Below are 13,711 nucleotides of genomic sequence, written 5' to 3' on the forward strand. Positions count from 1 at the left end.
TTATAATCAATAAGGTGTTTCCTTATTGATTTTCCATCTGGGTAATCTATCCATTGATGTGTTAAAGTCTCCTATTATTATTGTATGGCTATCAATTTCTCCCTTTAGATATATAAATATTTGCTTCATATAGTTAGATTCTCCTATGTTGGGTACATAAATATTTACAAATATTATATCTTCGTGCTGGATTGACACCTTCATCAGTATGTAGTGCCCATCTTTGTCTTTTATTATAGACCTTGTTTTAATGTCTTTTTTGTCTATGTATGGCTACCCCAGCTTTCTTTTGCTTTCCATTTGCAGGAAACATCGTTTTTCATCCCTTCACTTTCAGTCTATGTGTGTTCTTATATCTAAAATGAGTCTCTTGTAGGCAGCATATTGATGGGTCTTGTTTCTTTATCCATTTAGCCACTCTATGTCATTTGTTTGGAACATTTACACCATTTGCATTTAAAATAATTATTGATAGGTATGCACTTATTTTGTTAATTGAGTTTTCTAGCTGTTTGGTAGCTTTTCTCTTTTCCTTCTCTTGCTTTCTTGCCTTGTGTTTGATGAAATTTCAATAGTGTTATGCATAGTTAGTTTCCTTTCTCTTTATGATTTGTGTACAGGCCTATCTCTGTTTGTTGTGCTTCTCCACTGTATTGCACTTTGCAGGTATTGCATTTTAAAAATTGAAGGTTTGTGGCCATCCTGCACTGAGCAAGTGTAGGTGCAGTTTTTCCAATAACATTTGCTCAATTTATGTCTCTGTGTCACATTTTGGTAGTTCTTGTAAATTTCAAAATTTTTCATTATTATATTTTTTATGGTGATCTAAGATTAGTAATTTTTGTCACTATTGCAAAAAGATCACAACTCATTGAAGGCTCCAGTGATGGTTAGCACTTCTTAGCAATGAAGTATTTTTAAATTAAGGTATGTACATTGTTTTCTTAGACATGATGCTATTGCATACTTAATAGACTACAGTATAGTGTAAATACAACTTTTATGTGTACTGAGAAACAAACAAAAATTGTGTTAACTCACTTTATTGTGATATTCTCTTCACTGCTGTGGTCTAGAACTGAATCTGCATTATCACTGATATGCCTGTATCTACCATAGATTTTTGCTTTTCAGTTATTATGAAGCTCATCTCTAACAGCTTATATGTATATAACAGTCTATTTTATGTTGATAGCAAGTTAAGTTTGAATGCACTCTAAGTTTTTACCCCCCACAAGTTTTGTTTTGATATCACATTTTACATCTTTTTATTTTGTGTATCCATTTTCTAATTATTATAGAGTTATTTTTACTACTTATGCCTTGTAACTTTCTTTTTTTATATTAAGTAATTTATTTATTTAATAAAGCGCGGGCTTTCTCTAGTGGCAGCGAGTGGTGGCTACTCTTCGTTGTGGTGCACGCCGGCTTCTCGTTGCGGTGGCTTCTCTTGTTGTGGAACATGGGCTTCAGTAGTTAGGCTCACAGGCTCTAGAGTGCAGGCTCAGTAATTGTGGCGCACGGACTTACTTGCTCTGTGGCATGTGGGATTCTCCTGGACCAGGGCTCGAACCTATGTCCCTTGCATTGGCAGGCGGATTCTTAACCACTGCGCCACCAGAGAAGCCCCTTGTAACTTTCATGCTAGCTTTAAAGTGATTAATTCACTACTTTACTGTATATTTACCTTTACCAGCGAAATGATAACTTTCATATGTTTTCTTGTTACTAGTTAGTGCCGTTTCTTTTCAAGTTAAAGAAAGTTCCTTTAAGCCACAGCAATCAGAGACAAAAAAGAAATAAAAGGAATCCAAATCAGAAAAGAAGTAAAACTGTCTCTGTTTGCAGATGACATGATACTATATATAAAGAATCCTAAAGATGCTACCAGAAAACTACTAGAGCTAATAAATGAATTTGGTAAAGTAGCAGGATACAAAATTCACAGAAATCTCTTGCATTCCTATACACTAATGATGAAAAATCTGAAAGAGAAATTAAGGAAACTCTCGCATTTACCATTGCAATAAAAGGAATAAAATACCTAGGAATAAATCTACCTAAGGAGAAAAAAGACCTGTATGCAGAAAACTATAAGACACTGATGAAAGAAATATGATACAAACAGATGGAGAGATATACTATGTTCTTGGATTGGAAAAATAAACATTGTGAAAATGACTATACTACCCAAAGCAGTCTACAGATTCAATGCAATCCCTATCAAACTACCAATGGCATTTTTCACAGAACTAGAATAAAAAATTTCATAATTTATATGGAAACGCAAAGACCCTGAATAGCCAAAGCAGTCTTGAGAAAGAAAAACGGAGCTGGAGGAATCAGGCTCCCTGACTTCAGACTATACTACAAATGTACAGTAATCAAGACAGTGTGGTACTGGCACAAAAACAGAAATATAGATCAGTGGAACAGGATAGCAAGCCCTGAGATAAACCCACGCACATACGGTCACTTTATCTTTGATAAAGGTGGCAAGAATATACAATGGAGAAAAGACAGCCTCTTCAATAAGTGGTACTGGGAAAACTGGACAGCTACATGTAAAAGAATGGAATTAGAGGGCTTCCCTGGTGGTGCAGTGGTTGAGAGTCCGCCTGCCAATGCAGGGAACACGGGTTTGTACCCCAGTGCGGGAAGATCCCACATGCCATGGAGCAGCTGGGCCCGTGAGCCATGGCCACTGAGCCTGCGCGTGTGGAGCCTGTGCTGCACAACGGGAGAGGCCACAACGGTGAGAGGCTTGCATACCTCAAAAAAAAAAAAAAAAAAAAGAATGGAATTAGAACACTCCCTAATACCATACACAAAAATAAACTCAAAACGGATTAAAGACCTAAATGTAAGGCCAGACACTATCAAACTCTTAGAGGAAAATGTAGGCAGAACACTCTGACATAAATCACAGCAAGATCCTTTTTGACCCACCTCCTAGAGTAATGGAAATAAAAACAAAAATAAACAAATGGGACCTAATGAAACTTAAAAGCTTTTGCACAGCATAGGAAACCATAAACAAGACAAAAAGATAACTGTCATAATGGGAGAAAATATTTGCAAATGAAGCAACTGACAAAGGATTAATCTCCAAAATATACAAGCAGCTCATGCAGCTCAATATCAAAAGTCAAAAAACCCAATACACAAATGGGCAGAAGAGCTAAATAGACATTTCTCCAAAGAAGATATACAGATTGCCAACAAACACATGAAAGGATGCTCAACGTCACTAACCATTAGCGAAATGCAAATGAAAACTACAATGAGGTGTCACCTCACACTGGTCTGAATGGCCATCAAAAAATCTACGAACAGTAAATACTGGAGAGTGTGTGGAGAAAAGGGAACTCTCTTGCACTGTTGGTGGGAATGTAAATTGATACAGCCACTATGGAGAACAGTATGGAGGTCCCTTAAAAAACTAAAAATAGAACTACCATATGACCCAGCAATTTCACTAATGGGCATATACCCTGAGAAAACCATAATTCAAAAAGAGTCATGGGGCTTCCCTGGTGGCACAGTGGTTGAGAGTCTGCCTGCCGATGCGGGGGAAGCAGGTTCGTGCCCCAGTCCGGGAGGATCCCACATGCCACGGAGCGGCTGGGCCCATGGGCTGTGGCCGCTGGGCCTGTGCGTCCAGAGCCTGTGCTCCGCAGTGGGGGAGGCTGCAGCGGTGAGGGGCCTGCGTACCACAAAAAAAAAAAAAAAAAGTCATGTACTACAATGTTCATTGCAGCACTATTTACAACAGCCAGGACATGGAAGCAACCTAAGTGTCCATCAACAGATGAATGGATAAAAAAGATGTGGTACAAATATACAATGGAATATTACTCAGCCATAAAAAGAAATGAAATTCAACTATTTGTAGTGAGGTGGATGGACCTAGAGTCTGTCCTACGGAGTGAAGTAAGTCAGAAAGAAAAACAACTATGCTAATATATATATATGTGGAATCTTAAAAAAAAAAAAAAAAAAAAGGTTCTGAAGAACCTAGTAGCAGGACACGAATAAAGACACAGACATAGAGAATGGACTTCAGGACATGGGGAGGGGGAAGGGTAAGCTGGGATGAAGTTAGAGAGTGGCATTGATATATATACACTGCCAAATGTAAAATAGATAGCTTGTGGGAAGCAGCCACATAGCACAGAGAGATCAGCTTGGTGCTTTGGGACCACCTAGAGGGGTGGGATAGGGAGGGTGGGAGGGAGGCTCAAGAGAGAGGGGATATGGCGATATATGTACACATATAGCTCATTCACTTTGTTACACAGCAGAAACTAACACAGCACTGTAAAGCAATTATACTCCAATAAAGATGTTGAAAAAAAAAGTTCCTTTAATATTTCCTGTATGGCTGGTTTAGTGGTGATGGGCTTCTTTATCTCTCTTTTGTTTCTGAATGATAACCTCGGCAAGTAAAATATTCTTGGTGGACTTTTTTTTCCCTTTAACACTTTGATTATATCTGTGTCACTCCTTTCTGGACTGCAAGGTTTCTGCTGAGAAATCTGCTGATAGTCTTATGTAGGCTCCCTTGTATATAACAAGTTGTTTTCTCTTGCTGCTTTTAGATTTTTCTCTTTATCTTTAATTTTTGACATTTTAATTACAGTGTTTCTTAATGTGTATCTCTCTGGGTTCTTTTTGTTCGGAAATTTCTTGGTTTGCTGTGTCTGGATGTCTGTTTCTTTCCCCAGGTTAGGGAAATTTTCAGCCATTATTTCTTCAAATCAGTTTTCTGTTCCATTCTCTCTCCTCCTTCTGGGATCCCTATATGCAAATGTTATTCTGCTTGATTTTGTCCCATAGGTCCCTCAATATATCTTAACTTTTTAAAATTCTTTGTTCTTTTTGTTGCTCTGTTTTAATGAGTTCTACTGTCCAGTCTTCCAGGTTACTGATTCATTCTTCTGCTTCACCTAGTCTGCTGTTGAACCTCTCTAGTGTAATTTTCAGTCGGTTATTATACTGTTCAGCTCTGTGACTTCTGTTTGGTACTTTATTATATTCTCAGTCTCTGTTGAATATCTCACTGTGTTCATCCATTTTTCATTCAAGTTCAGTGAGCATCTTTATGACCATTATTTTAAACTCTTTTATCAGGTAAATTACTTATCTGTTTCATTAAGGGTTTGTTTATTGTTTTTTTTGCGGGGGGGGGGTGGATTATCTTGCTTTTGTTTCGAATATACTCTTTTGTCTCCTCATTTTGCTTGGTTCTCTGTGTTTGTTTTTTATGTATTAAGTGAAAGTGATGAAACTTATCATTTAATCTTTCCCTGGTCATTGGTTGTTTCTTGAGCCTTTGTGATTGTCCAAGCAGCCTGATTTTTTTCTTGTTAGGGCCCAGTTTGTGATGGTGTCAAGAGCTGTCTCTTCAATTATTTCAGATCCATGAGACCCAGAAAAGCAGTACCTCTGGCACCCAGAGCCAGGTGGTCAAGGGGCATCCCCTATGTGGGCTGCATGTGCCAGCTGACTTGGGGTGAGGGGACATTGGAGCAGCTCAGGGCCAGGGCACTGGGCCAGCTGGCTCTATCAGGGCTCTGGGAGTGGCATGGGGGTGGGGCACATCTACTCTAACAAGTTAGAGGGAGAGTATAAAAGTGGTGCCTGCTAGTGCTTGTGCTAGTAAGGTAGAGGGAGAATGCAAAAATGGCACATGCCATCACCTCTCTCCCTGGAGAGAGTCCCAACAGGTTCTGATGTTCTAGTAGATGCTCTAAGACTAACAAATAAATCTTCTTCACGTATGGTCTAGGTGCCTCCCAAACAGCTGCTTCTGTGCTAGATTGCCTGGTGAATGAGTCTGTATGCAAGTCCTTTTAAGATCAAAATCTCTGTTTCATATGGTCCTATGGTCCTTCTGCCTCCAAGCTCTATTGGTTTTCAAAGCCAGTTGTTTTGGGAGCTCATCTCTGGTGCAAGACCCAGGGGTTGGGTTCTGTGAAATGGGGCATAAACTCCTTACTCCTCAGGGAGAAGCTCCATATTCATGAGATCCCTCCTGATTATAGGTCGCTACCCTGGGGGTGGGGTTTTTTGTGAGACCACATTTTTCACATGTTTTTCCTACCTGTCTGGATGTGGCCCCTTTATCCTCTGTTATGGGGGGATTCTTCAGCTAGTTTTTTAGTCTTTCCCAGATGGAATTGTTCCATATGTAATCTGTTGTGTAGACACAACAGATTTGTTGTGTCTGTGGGAAGAGCCAAGTTCAGGATCTTCCTACACTGCCATCTTGACCTGCCCCGTCTCTAAATCAGTCTTTTTACTTGTGTTTTTCAAAGACTTCTCTTGGTTTTACTGATACTTTCTACTAATTCTTTCTTCTGTTTTCTTTGGGCTTGCTCTCTTCACATTTTTTGTGTCAATATTTTTAATTCAGTATTTAGGTCACAAATATGTCTCTTGAAAACTTTAAATTCTATGTTAACTAGATCCCACAAGTTTTGATTCATTGTTAGTTTAATTATTGTTCAATTCTATATATTTTATGATTTACATTGTGATTTGACCAAAGAAATATTTACAGATGTTATTTAAATGTTCAAATGTATTTGTGCGTAGACTTTAAAATTCTAATTCCACTGTGTTTTGGCAAGAGGATTTGGTCTGATCAGGAATTTGGGTTTGTTTAGACTTGTTTCACAGATAGTACATAGTCAATTTTTGTAACTTTTATGTATGTTTGGAAAAGTGCACATTCTATAAATGTGGTCTCGTGTATAAATGCACATCTATTAGATCACATTTTTTATTGTGTCATTTATGTGCACTGTGTACTTTCTGTCTTTCAAATAAAACCTTTTAGTATACATAAATATGCATATCCAAGTATGTTTTAGGTGTATATAATTACTAATACATATCTGAGAGAGATGTATTTAATCTCTGTTAGTGGATTTACTGAGTTTTTCTTTATATTTCTATGTTTTCTATATGTATTTTGAGACTGTCTTGTTAAGCACACACAAAAATTTATCATATCTTCCTAGTAAATTGTCTCTTTTTCCTAAGAGTAATTTCTTCTAATTTAAAGTCAATTTCATAGTTATTAGATGAGTATATTGGCTTTCTTTTGGTTAATATTTGCCAGTTGTATGTTGTTCTGTCCCTTTCTTTTCAATATTTCTGAGTTACATTTAAATGTGTGTGAAAGTGATAGTGTTCAGAAAATTATGAATATCATCTCTGTTTATTCCAGCCTCATTTCAGTTGTGACCAGACCTGGCCAGTGAGCCATAGTAACCTCTGGTGTGGTAACTGTGTCTCACAGATAGAGAATAGCTGACTAATGTATTTCAAGTTCATGGGAGAAATAACAATTTATTTCTTTCAGCCACTGAGACTGTAGAGTTAATTTATCACAGCACAGTCTAGTCTATTCTGACTAGTTTTATGGTCAGATTACAATTGAATTTCTGCTGTTCTTGTTAATTTGAGAATCTGTCCTTCAATCTTTGAGTTGAATTTGATAACAAATTTTCTGTAATTGCTGCTATATTTGGCCTTATGTCTATGTTATTTTGTGCTTTCTTTTGACCATATATTTTTCTTGCTTGTTTTTTCCACCTTTCTACCTTCTATTGGATTGTTGATTTATTTATTCCTCCCTTTCCAATTCTACTTGTTTGGAAATTATTTTTTCATTATTTTAGTGATCTTAAAATTTTAACATGCCCTGTTGTCTTAATGTTTACATTCAATCAGTTTATCTCTACCTTTCAATCAGAATCTATGAGTAAACATTCACAAGTAAATTATCTCATTTTCTCTCTTAACTGCCTTTATTTTGCATTAATATTTGATATTATTTCATTGGAACTTTAGAATTTTTGTCTGATGTTATGTTTTTGTCAGCATTTTGAAGATATTTTTCCACTGTCATAAATTTTTGCTGAGAAACAAGCTGTTATAAAATTTTCTTTTTTAAGTGATATTTTTCTTTAAAACTTTATTTTCTTTTAATACTTTTACCTATCTTTAAAAGTATATGTATATCCTTCATTTTCACCATAAAATGTATCTTGGTTTGGATTTATATTTATTTCTTAGAATCAGGACTCATTTTGCTTATTTAATCCAAGGTTCATGTCTTTCACCTGGGAACTTTTTAGCTTTTATTGAAATTTGTCTAGCTCCAATTAAATCTATTCTCTTGAAACTTCTATGCAACATAAGTTGGATCCTCTCATTTAAGCCTCTTCAATTCCTATTTTTTATTGTCTACCTTCTTTCTCTTTTGCTTCCTAGATAATATAGTTATATCTAATTTCCAGTTTAGATAGTCTTCCTGAATCAAAATTTATTTGATGTTAAACTCTTTATTAAACTCTTGGTTTTAATAACCATATTTTTAATTTCTTTAAGTGTAAATATCTATAAATATGTATAAATATAAATATATGTGTAAGTATTTATAAATATATGTGGAATCCTAGTCAGACTTAGGACTTTTCTGGGCCTGAGCATGTAATTTCTATAACTCCATTTTCATTAAGAGAAATGATTTCCCAGAGTCCAAGCCTCAGTTAGGGACTACAGTTCCAACTCTGTGGCTTTTCTGGAACCAAGACCATGTCCTTTGCTCCTGTCTATGTAGCAATGTCCTGCTTTTTTCATGTTGGGCTTATTTTAGATATTATATTTCCTTCATCTCATATTTTAGATCTCTTATTTAAGTTTTACCTTATGCTTTGCTCTTCTGACTTCGAGACATTTTTTTTTTTCTTTCAAGGTCACCTACTTTTTTTTCTTTTGTTTAATTGTTATATTTTATTCAGGATTTTAAGTGTTTGGAATGAGTTAGAAGCCTATATTTCAGTCCACCATGTTGTGAGACTTTAGTCAGTTTTCATGTGCATGTTTTATTTTTTTGCATAATTATAGATTTTCATATACTACGAATTTATATGGCCTTTTCCTTTTAATGACATTTTTGTCATACATGAAAAACATTCCTTTCCAAAGTATTTGTCTTTTAGGTGTCCCCCGTCATTCTCTGAATGATATTGATTTGTTCTTTTATCACTTTGCATTTAGTATTGGGTAGTACATTGATTTTGGTTGTTAAATTAAGACATAAAGTAGGATACAGATTTACTATATATTTATACATATTACATATATATATATTACGGTGATGATTTGCTAATAGGCTAATGGATTGTATGATGTTTGAATTGTATTAGGAAAAAGAATCACACTTAAAGAGGTTTGGGTGTCAAAAAAGAAAAAGTGGTCAAATTCTAAGAACATTTTTAAAGCAGCATTTAAATGAATTTAATGTAGGCCAGAGTCTGACTTTACAGCAAAAACTGTTCTACTTTTTGATGCTGAAGTCTTGATCAAACTCAGGTGCCGTCTCTTGCTGTCATCACTCACAGAGACTGAAGTAGAAGTCCAGAATGTTAGATTGTTGATTCACAATAAGTAATGTATCAGGCAGAAGGAACAAATTCTCTTGTTAGACTGATTATTACATTTTCTCTATATAGATAAATACATGAAAAGGAAAATTATCAGATAGTTGTCTGACTATTTTGGAATAACAAGAAGTGTTGTTTTACAATTTTTTGAGTTTTAATGTCATCAGGACCTCATAACTTGATATGTCATTTCCTTTGATAGGAATGTACCTGTCTGATAGACCTATACTCACATGTATCTGACACAACCTCTCTCATGTTGATAGTGCTTACTTGGTCAGTGCCTGTGTTTTTTCAGTGGCTGTTCTGTACCTATGCTTCTATTGCTGAATAATCTTGCTTTGGTATAACATCTGCTCTTTTGAATTATGTTCCTATCTTCACTCAAGTTCTAAGTTTTGTTAACCTTAAAGGCATTGTGTCTCCTTAATGTGACTGATTTTGGTGTGCTGCTGCTACTACTATGTCTTTGCCTACCATTAGTATTACTACAAATAGCTGCTAAGATTCATTGAACTGTTACTATTACTTAGTCACCATGCTATCTTTTTTATGTGTATTCTCTCATTTAAACTTAGAAAACAAGGGCTTCCCTGGTGGCGCAGTGATTGAGAGTCTGCTTGCTGATGCAGGGGACATGGGTTCGTGCCCCCGTCTGGGAAGATCCCACATGCCGCGGAGCGGCTGGGCCCGTGAGCCATGGCCGCTGAGCGTGCGCATCCGGAGCCTGTGCTCCGCAACGGGAGAGGCCACAGAAGTGAGAGGCCCGCGTACCGCAAAAAAAAAAACAACAAAAAAAACAAAACCTATTCTAAACTTTGAAAACAGCCCTAGGAAGCTGAAATTGTCATTATAACTATTTGGCTGATGTATAAAGTTCTAAGTTACCAACTTACCCAGTGAGAAAGTGACAGGTTCATAGTTTATACTTAGGCAAGTATATTAACTCTGGAGCACTTCTGTCTACTTTAATGTTCACTGATTCCTGGAATAAAGAGAGAAATACCTCTCTCACACTTCTTAGTAGCACCAAATCATAGCATGTTAGATATGGACTACAGTCATCATCTTCAGTTTATATGTGAGAATATAGATCCAGATGGTTAAAGTGTCTTAACTAAAATCGAAAGCCAGTCAATTCCTCATCAAGCTGGGACCGGAACCATCATCTTCAGACTTTGTCCTGGGATCTTTCCAGTGTTCTTTTCCCCTCATTTCCCTTCCACATCTTTTCTTCTTATGTGAACCATTTCATTTACAGGATTGCCTAGGACAGATCAGTCATGAAATTATTACAGTTATATATTGATTAGTGATATTTACATATCTATATAGATACATATAGTTACATAAATATGAAGAAGTAGCTATTTCTATCATTACTAGGATATGGATTCTGAAATTTTGGATGTGATGGTCAGTTTTTTCCCCCGAACTCTATATCCTTTTTACTCCATTGAGCAAGTATAGGTATTTATGACACAGTAAGAATTAGGGGTACAAACTCTGAGCTTCAAGTAAAACCTTAAACAAAATCTATATGAAAACTACTATCTAGTTCTCATCAGGCTATAACTAGCTAAATAACTAGTTCAGAGAGACATCTCACTGGGAGTATTCTCTTTTTCTTATATCCTGAATGGATATTTTGTGGCTATGCAAAGCATGGATACTTTCTTGGTAAAATTCAGAAGCTTTATCATTGTCCAACTGAGTTTCTGTGTGGGGCAATCATCCCAAGATTCCATCCTCTTATTTTTAAAATGACCAAAATAGCATGTTAAAGGATTCAGTCTTTTGAAGCCAGCAAGATATAGAAATTATATGACAGTAATCCCAGATGGGAGGGTTTTGTTTTTGTTTTGAAATTTTTTAGGGAACATTATGCCCATGAGGTATGTCATCTTGGCAGAACTGAAGATCAAAGTTCTTTTTTCAGGTACAGCATGTATGCCGAGACTAATACATCTCCCCTGGCTTATCATGCCCATGTGTACTGATTCTTAATAATAGCTGCCAGTTCCAGCAAGAGAGAAAGCAGTTAAGTGCCCATATTCATCCCTCCTTTATTGAGCCTGACAGGCAAGGTGACATTGTGATGATGGAGTCACAAGGAATTGAACAAACTAAGCATTAGTATCCTGAGTAGCCAAAAGAACATTCTTTAAGAACACAATTCATCAGGTACTCTCAAATACTGAGAAGCCTATAGATTCAAAGTTAGAATTTCAAACTTCAGAAGTAAATAATATAAAATGTAAAGGATTAGAATAGTTTATTTTTCTATTAATGCAGTCTCCTTTTGCTTTGCTTTTCATTTTAAGGGGATTTATTCTAGCATGATGATATATTCAGTAATTTTTAGATAATACTTAAACATAATTTTCCATTAATATTTGATGTCTACTCAGTTATATAAATTTAGCAACTGACAAAGATAATGACTTTAGACTTCGGTCTCCTCATTTAAAAATTTTGGAGGCTTGGTTTTTCCTAACATGAACAACCACTATTTTAAAATTTAGGCTGAAATGAAACAAAATTCATCAACTAAAAATTGTTGTAGAACAAGGTCTGGCAAATTAGAAAGGTTCAGTCTTTACCAGTCTCTCTTCTATAAAGAGTTTTCACATGGTTAATTAGTAAATCATGTTCCATGTCCTGTGTTTTGAACTGAGGTTATCAAAATAGTTCCTGCTTTTCATGAGTTTACTGTATAGGTAGAGAGACATATGGTAACTAAGATAATAACACACTATACCTACAATTAGAAAGAGGTCAGTGACATGCCCCAGATTGGAGGAGGAATCGGGTAACATTAGGTACTTGAAGGTGACATTGAATTACTGGATAAGACTCACACTGGCCATGCAGATGGGAGGAGAAGGAGATGCCAATCCTAAAACAATCATAAGACCACAGGGCAAGCACTAATTCTAACAGTCTCATCTAATAAAATCATCCCCACCCAGCACTCTTTTACAGCTGCAGTTACTTTCATCACTTGAAAACCCAAGTTGGCTTTACCTGCAAAATCATATAATAAAACAGTGTTACTGGTAATGCACTCATTTATTTGTATTGCAATAATTATTTTCTTCTGGGTTTTTTTGCTTTTTGGTATTGTCTTCTTTGACAAGGAAGAAGTTAATTTTATCTTATTCAGCATTTTATAGGCCCTACTGTGTGTTATGCCTAATCCAATCGTATTTTTTTCTTCTCTGTAATGATCTGAATCCAGGGATTTTTCTACAAACTTTATCTGTAATTAAATCTTAACTATTCCTTCAAGGTGAACTGCCTATATATTTAAATCTCGAATTTCCTAATGTCAACATTAATATTTTAGCCAAATTATTGTGAAGAAAATGATACCTTTTATTTCCAATGGAAAGAAATTCACTGAGATTTTGCTGTCATAATGCACATGATTATAGCTCTTGGTTACTTTTTCTAGTTTTGTCTGTCCTTTTTTCACAGCTCAAACAACAACTTGCCTTCCATACAAAATCCAGCTGCTTTCATCATTTACAAAGCATATAGAACAAAATATTCTTTCTTATTCACAGATCAGTTGGAAAAATGTGAAAAGTTACTTAAATTTCAGATCACTGAAAATATTAACACTTATGGGGTTTCAAAGCTTGTAGATACTAATGCTTTGAAATTTCTCATATGCAATTCCCAGCGGTGCACCATATAGAACTTTAAAAAATCAGAGGCTTTTTTTTTTTTTGGTTAAACACAGTAGCATTTTAGGACAATGTGTGCTAGCTTCTCTGTTTGTGTAACTGTTGCTGAAATGGATCTTTTCAAGCATAGTAATGGGTATGAACTGTGCTTGCCTAAAGGCTATGAAACCCAAAAACTGTGAAATGGAGTTGCAGCACAGCCCTTTATTGATGGCAGAAGTTTAACCGTAGTTTGGGGTATTTTGATCAGCAATTTCAACAAATGCTTTGAAAACTTTACTTACATATGAGCATTCTAGTACTGTGCTGTTTCAAGTATTGAAAAGTGAGTTCTTTATTTTTCCATCCATTATGCATTTCCTACTTTGTGGAAATAAAGACTACTCATTGAACATGTTTGCTATTTTCACTACCAATTGAAATATATGAATAAATGATACACACTGGATTGACTATCTTTCATTGCAAAGTCCTTTATTATCTCAGTATTTTGGTTTAGGAGATAGGTGGATGTGAACTACATTTCAGAAGTCCAATTTTATTGTCCATAGTTTCAAA

The sequence above is a fragment of the Lipotes vexillifer genome, unplaced genomic scaffold (assembly GCF_000442215.2).
Source record: "Lipotes vexillifer unplaced genomic scaffold, Lipotes_vexillifer_v1.1 scaffold335, whole genome shotgun sequence".
Lineage (NCBI taxonomy): Eukaryota > Metazoa > Chordata > Mammalia > Artiodactyla > Lipotidae > Lipotes > Lipotes vexillifer.